This window comes from Chiloscyllium plagiosum, chromosome 3 (genome assembly GCF_004010195.1).
Source record: "Chiloscyllium plagiosum isolate BGI_BamShark_2017 chromosome 3, ASM401019v2, whole genome shotgun sequence".
NCBI lineage: Eukaryota > Metazoa > Chordata > Chondrichthyes > Orectolobiformes > Hemiscylliidae > Chiloscyllium > Chiloscyllium plagiosum.
In genome coordinates this window covers 137,109,944-137,117,025 of record NC_057712.1, presented here as the reverse complement: position 1 = coordinate 137,117,025, position 7,082 = coordinate 137,109,944, and the positions used below count along the sequence as shown (strand labels likewise).

The window sequence follows — 7,082 nt, the reverse complement described above, 5'->3', positions numbered from 1 at the left end:
GTTCAGCAACACTCCCTAGGACCTTACCATTAAGTGTATAAGTCCTGCTAAGATTTGCTTTCCCAAAATGCAGTACCTCGCATTTATCTAAATTAAACTCCATCTGCCACTTCTCAGCCCATTGGCCCATCTGGTCCAGATCCTGTTGTAATCTGAGGTAACCCTCTTCGCTGTCCACATGATGAATAGTAGAGGACCCAGCACCGATCCTTGTGGCACTCCACCGGTCACAGGCCTCCAGTCTGAAAAACAACTCTCTACCACCACCCTCTGTCTTCTACCTTTGAGCCAGTTCTGTATCCAAATGGCTAGTTCTCCCTGTATTCCGTCATCTTCCAAGATTCCTGACACTCTGGAAGAGTTCCTACAGATTGGAGGGTAGTTAATGTTACCCCACTGTTTAAAATAGGAGGTGGAGAGAAAACTGGGAATTTCAGCTGTCGGGGGGGGGGAGAATGCATGAGTACGTTACCAAGGATTTTATAACACTGAGAAAACAGTAGCGAGATCAGATACAGCATGGATTTACGAAAGGGAAGTCATCCTTGACAAATCTACAGGAATTCTACAAGGTGTAACTAGTAGAGTTAATGACAGGGAGCCAGTGGATGTGGTTTATTTGGACTTTCAGAAGATTTTCCAGAAGGGTCCACATAACAAATCAATGTGTGAACTTTAAAGTACGTGGGATTAGGGGGCAGTGTACTGACATGGATAGTGACCTGGTTAACAGACTGGAGACAAAGAGTAGGAATAAATGGGTCTGGTTCCAAGCAGCAGGCTGTGATTAGTGGGTTACTGCAGGGATCAGTGGGTTACCGCGGGGATCAGTGGGTTACCGCGGGGATCAGTGGGTTACCGCGGGGATCAGTGGGATACCGCGGGGATCAGTGGGATACCGCGGGGATCAGTGGGATACAGCGGGGGTCAGTGGGATACCGCGGGGATCGGTGGGGCGGGGATCAGTGGGTTACCGCGGGGATCAGTGGGGTACCGCGGGGATCAGTGGTTTATCGCGGGGATCAGTGGTTTATCGCGGGGATCAGTGGCTTATCGCGGGGATCAGTGGGATACCGCGGGGATCAGTGGGATACCGCGGGGATCAGTGGGATACAGCGGGGGTCAGTGGGATACCCGGGGATCGGTGGGATACCGCGGGGATCGGTGGGATACCGCGGGGATCGGTGGGTTACCGCAGGGATCGGTGGGATACCGCGGGGGTCAGTGGGATACCGCGGGGGTCAGTGGGATACCGCGGGGATCAGTGGGTTACCGCAGGGATCAGTGGGATGCCGCGGGGATCAGTGGGATGCCGCGGGGATCAGTGGGATGCCGCGGGGATCAGTGGGATGCCGCGGGGATCAGTGGGATGCCGCGGGGATCAGTGGGGTACCGCGGGGATCAGTGGGGTACCGCGGGGATCAGTGGGGTACCGCGGGGATCAGTGGGGTACCGCGGGGATCAGTGGGTTACCGCGGGGATCAGTGGGTTCTGCTGTCTAAATTGTTTGGTATCACTGTTGGAAAAGATTTTAGTATCCACATAGAAATCTCATACAGCTCAACTTGTGTATGATCCAAATCATATACCAAAAATGTGTCTCAAAGCAATCATACTTCCACAGAACAGCATCCTGCTTATGTTCTACGGGATGAAAATGGATTTAAATTTGAAGAATACATTTCATTGCATTAAAGAACCGATCCCTGAAGTGACAAGACCCCTGGGTGAGCAATGCATGCAGTCAAATACAACAGTAATACCGAGTAAATAGCATTATAAATGAGTTTAAATATCATTCCAGCATTTATTTATTTTTACTCTTTTAAGAAGCTCATCTCTAAGTCACTATTATTGCAGGCATTTGAATTAAACTTTAACTGAAGAATTGTTTTTTAAACCTTTAGCTATTTTGCATGCTTTAGGTTAATATTTAGCATTGCAGGAAATACTGCTGTCATATTATCAAACTTCTGAAATAATTGCAAGCAAATGCTATTGTACTGCCTTAAAAGCATTTGGTTACTTTTTAAAGCTCTGGGAAAACAGGGTAATGGATTTGATCAGTGAGTACCATTGAAGTGTTTCCCGTTGCTGTGTGGTATGATCCAGGATTTACAGGGACTTTGCGCAGTCAGGGCAGTACACATCCCTGTTGTGGGTAACAAAACGCTTGTTGATCAGGGAACTGTAACACTTCTTGCACTTGAAGCAGTTGCTGTGCCACTGACGATCTTCATAGGTTACAACCTCAGCCCCTCCAAACCCTAGGAACAGGGCAGCAACATATGAAAACAATATCACACACGGTGTATAGTTGGAGCATTGAAACAATATGCACACAAGGCAAAGTAGGCCAATCACTCCTTTAAGCCTGGTATATAAGAAGATCTTGACTCATCTGATTTTAACATCAACTCTACGTTCCTGCAAACACTGCTATCCCCGATAATCTTTCATCCCTCTTAGCCATTGAGACTCATCTCCCTCTGCCTTAAAAATATTAGTATTCTGCATCCACTGCCTTTTGAGGAAGGGAATTTCAAGAACTCTCAAACTTTAAGAGAAAGGTGTTTCCTCGTTTCTGTTTTAAATGGGCACGTCCTGATTTTAAACTATGATTCCTAATTCTAGATTCTCCTAGAAGAGGGGAAGCACCTTTTAAACATCCACCTGGTCAAGTCTCCTGAGGATGTTTGTTACAGTTAAGTCACCTCTGATCTTCTAAACTCTAGAGGATGCAGGTCTAGCCTGTCCAGCCTTTCCTCATATGGCAATCTGTTCATTCCAGGTCATAGACCATAAACCATCTCTGATCTGTTTCCAGCATGTTAACATCCTTCTGTAAGTACAGTGACCACTACTGTCCAGATATGGTCTCACCAATTCCCTATATACCTGAAGCATGATCTTTCTACTCTTGCAACGCTTACTGACATTCTGTGATTCATGCTCAAGGACACCCAGATCTCTCTGCATCATTAGAGCTCTTCAATTCTTCACATTTTGATAATTTGCTTATTTTTTATTCTTTATTCCAAAATGGACCATTTCACACTTTACTACCTTGTCTTCCATTTGTCAGATCTTTACCCACTCCCTTAACCTATCTCTGTCCCTTTGTAGGTTCTTCATGTCCTCTTCTCTCACACTCTCCTACCTGTCCTTGTCTTATCAAATTTAGCTCCTATTATCCCTTCCTCTGAATTGTTTAGATACATTGTAAACAGCTAAGGCCCCCGCACTGGACCCTGTGGCACACCACTCATGACACCCTGCCAGCCTGAACAAAGGTCCACTTATTACTTACTCTGACTTAGAACATAGAACAATACAGCACAGAACAGGCCCTTCAGCCCTCGATGTTGTGCCGACCTGTGAACTATTCTCAGCTCGTCCCCCTACACTGTCCCATCATCATCCATGTGCTTATCTAAGGATTATTTAAATCTTGCTAATGTGGCTGAGTTGACTACATTAGCAGGTAGGGCATTCCATGCCCTTACCACTCGAACCTGCCTAACCTGCCTCTGACATCTGTCTTAAATCTATCACCCCTCAGTTTGTAGTTATGCCCCTCGTACAAGCTGACCTAGGAAAACTAGGAAAAAGTCTTTCTCTGCCCACCCTATCTAATCCTCTGATCATCTTGTATGTCTTTATCAAATCCCCCCTTCGCCACCTTCTTCTCTCCAATGAGAACAGACCCAAGTCCCTCAGCCTTTCCTCATAAGACCTTCCCTCCAGACCAGGCAACATCCTGGTAAATCTCCTCTGCACCTTTCCCAATGTTTCCACATCCTTCCTGGGGCGACCAGAACTGTACACAATATTCCAAGTGCGGCCGCACCAGTGTTTTGTACAGTTGCAGATTGCGGCTCCGGAACTCAATCCCTCTACCAATGAAACCTAACACACCGTATGCCGCCTTAACAGGGCTGATGCATGAGGACAGACTGGATCAGTTAGGATTGTGTTCACTGGAGTTTAGGAGATTGAGGGAGATCTCATAGAAATTGATAAAACTCTAACAGGACTAGACAGGGTGAATACAGGAAGGGTCTTCCTGATAATGGGGTAGTGCAGAACCATGGGGTCATGGTCTAAGGTTACGGGCTGGGTCATTTCGGACTGAGATTAGGAGAAATGTCTTCACCCAGAGAATGGGGAGCCTGTGAGATTCATTCTCACTGAAGGTGGTTGAAGCCAAAACATTGAATGTTTTGGGAAGGGGTTGGACGTAGCACTTGGGACTAAAGGGATCAAAGCATATGGGTTCCCCATGAGAGCCACCTGATAGTACTGTCTTCTCTCTCCCCTTGCTGGCTGTGTGCCAATACGGATGACTCTAGTTGGTCAGCATTTCTCAGCTCAGGGCGATGCTCAGGAAAAGATTGTCTCTCATTTATCGGGTTGGGCTGTGATGTTACGTCCCTAAGATTTATCGTCTCATTAAGACCATAAGACATAGGAGTTGGTTATTCAGCCCATCAAGCCTGATCCACCATCCAGTGAGATCATGATTCAACTGATCATCTTCAGCTTCACTTTCCTACTTTTTCCCTATTTCCCTCGGTTCCCCTCCTGATTAAAAATCTCTCTCTCTCAGCCTTGGATATATTTAATGACCCAGCCCTCTGTGGTGCAGAATTCCACAGTTTGACTGCCCTCTGAGAGACAAAATTCTTCCTCATCTCTGTGTTAAATGTGTGAATGCTTATTCTGAGATGATGCCCTCTGGGCCTAGACTCTCATTTCCCCACATTCTATTCCATCTGCTAAACTATTACCCGCTCAGTTAACCTTCTATATCTCTTGGCAGGCTGTTTGTCACCTTCCCACCAGTTCTTGTGTCATCTGTAAACGTGGCGATAGTACATTCACTTTCCTTATCCAAGTCACTAATGTGCGTTGTAAGTAAATGTGGCCCCAGCACTGATCCCTGTGGCACTCCACTAGTTACAGCCTGCCATCCTGAAAACGCCACCCTTAACCCAACTCTCTGTCTTCAGGTAGTTAGCCAGTTCTCTATCCATGCTGGTATAATCCCTCCAACACCAAGGACTCTTATTATGTAGCTTTAGGTGTGATACTTTATATCAAACCGTTCTGAAAATCCAAAGATATCCCATCTGCTGCATCTCCGTGATCTGTCCTACTTGTTTGAGCATCACTACCTTGTCTCCTGGATCGGAGCCACATGGGGCTGTTGGGTGAGTGTGCAATGTGAATGGAGACTCTGCACCTTCCAGGGTCAGCACATCAAGGCCCCCTTGTCCTGTCCCCTCCCCAAAATAATTTGCCAGCTGGCCCTCCCGCTTCCGCTGACTGTGCCTTTCTCGTCTGTTCCTGTTTCAGCCGTAATCTTGGTGGAAAGCTGGGAGAATCCGTGGCTCAGCTCCTGAACATAGAGTACATGGGGCAGCTGCGCGCGTTCCCAGAGCCTCAGCTCCAGAACACATTCGGGGAGAAAACTGGGTAAGTGCATGGACTCCCGAGCCCCTGGGACCGCACGGTCAGTGGAAAGCTCAGGCTCTGTCAGGAGTCAATCTGAGGGAAGAGGATGGTGTGAAAGTGGCTCATTGTAATAGTTATCTAACTGGAGATAGGCTACTCCTCACTGGTCACTGTTTAGCATGTTACTTCCTGAACTTCAATACAGGGAATACTATTTGGAAAGTTGTGGTAATTTTGTTTTAGCAATCCTGTCAGGGGATATAGTGTGGCATTGGGTGCCCACCCCTAATTGACCTTTGAACGGAGTGTTGGCCATCTTCTGTGTAGGCCAGACCAGGTAAGGATGGCAGATTTCCTTCCCTGCAGGACACTAATGAACTGGATGGGTTTCTCACAATAACTGATGATCATCGCCGTTGTGATGACCCTGAGGCTCACTCTCAATTCCAAACTCTAGGTTCCTATCCCGTGACATGACCCACCACAGCATAACCTCCCGTAGCGCAGTGTGAGGCATTTGTTACTAACCCTACCCCTTTACAGCAGCACCCAGCTCCCCCAGGCCTCAGTCCCACAATTTCAGAAGAATGTGGAAGCTGTGGAGACACTGGGGCAGTCAGAGCGCACAGAGAATTAGAAATCTGAGTGCTATGGAGATAAGGCACAGGCAGTACACTAGCCTGATAACTGATGGGCTGAGTGGCCTCCTGAGCTCGGTTTTATGGTTCTACAGTTGGCAGGATCTGGGTGCGACCTGACATTGCCTTCCTAGTCCCCGGCACCTTTCTGACAAAGCTAATGCTGCCTTGGTTTCAGGAACTGGCTGTTTGACCTCTGCCGTGGAGTGGAGTCTGAACCTGTCAGACCCCGACACCTTCCCAAATCCATTGGCTGCAGCAAGAACTTCCTGGGCATGCAGGCTCTCAGCAGTTGTGAGCAGGTACGTGAGACACATAGAAGGGGTAAGGGAGGAGCATTCTCGCTCTGTCTGTGTGTCTGGTGGCTGTGTGTGTGTATTGTTCAGGGAGAGTTGAACAGCTTGTCTGATATTGGGTTTTGATCCCAGGTAAAGCACTGGCTTCAGCAGCTGGCCACTGAGCTGGAGGAGAGACTGGAGAAAGACAAGGAGCAGGTCAGCCTTCTCTTCCATTCAATTTACCCGAAGGAGGGAACAGGGGAATGGGTGGTCTCCTGTCTCTGGTGTCAAGTCCAGGATAAGGGCAAGCCCCCCGCCGGAGTGGATATACCAGTCCAATCCACACTTGCTCTCTCAAACTGGCTATAAACACCAACCAGTTTGGAGGCTCAGGGACCATCAGGTCAGCAACTTGCACAAAGTATACCACTTCTGGGCACTTCCTCAGTACTGACCCTCCCATGTGCGGCACTCACCCACCGAAATTGCAGCATTCCCTCAGAACTGACCCTTCAACAGTGCGGCACTCCCTCAACACTGACCCTCCGACAGTGTGGCACTCCCTCAGCACTGAAAGTCAGACAGTGCGGCACTCCCTCAGTACTGACCACCCGACAGTGCGGCACTCCCTCAGCACGGACCTTCTGGCAGTGCTGCACTCCCTCAGTACTGACCCTGTGACAGTGCGGCACTCACTTAGCACTGACCC

General features: G+C 48.2%; 1 pseudogene; it reads left to right on the top strand.

The window, feature by feature from the left end:
• Positions 1 to 7,082, top strand: part of LOC122540229 — a 22,322-nt pseudogene that overhangs the window by 3,808 nt on the left and 11,432 nt on the right.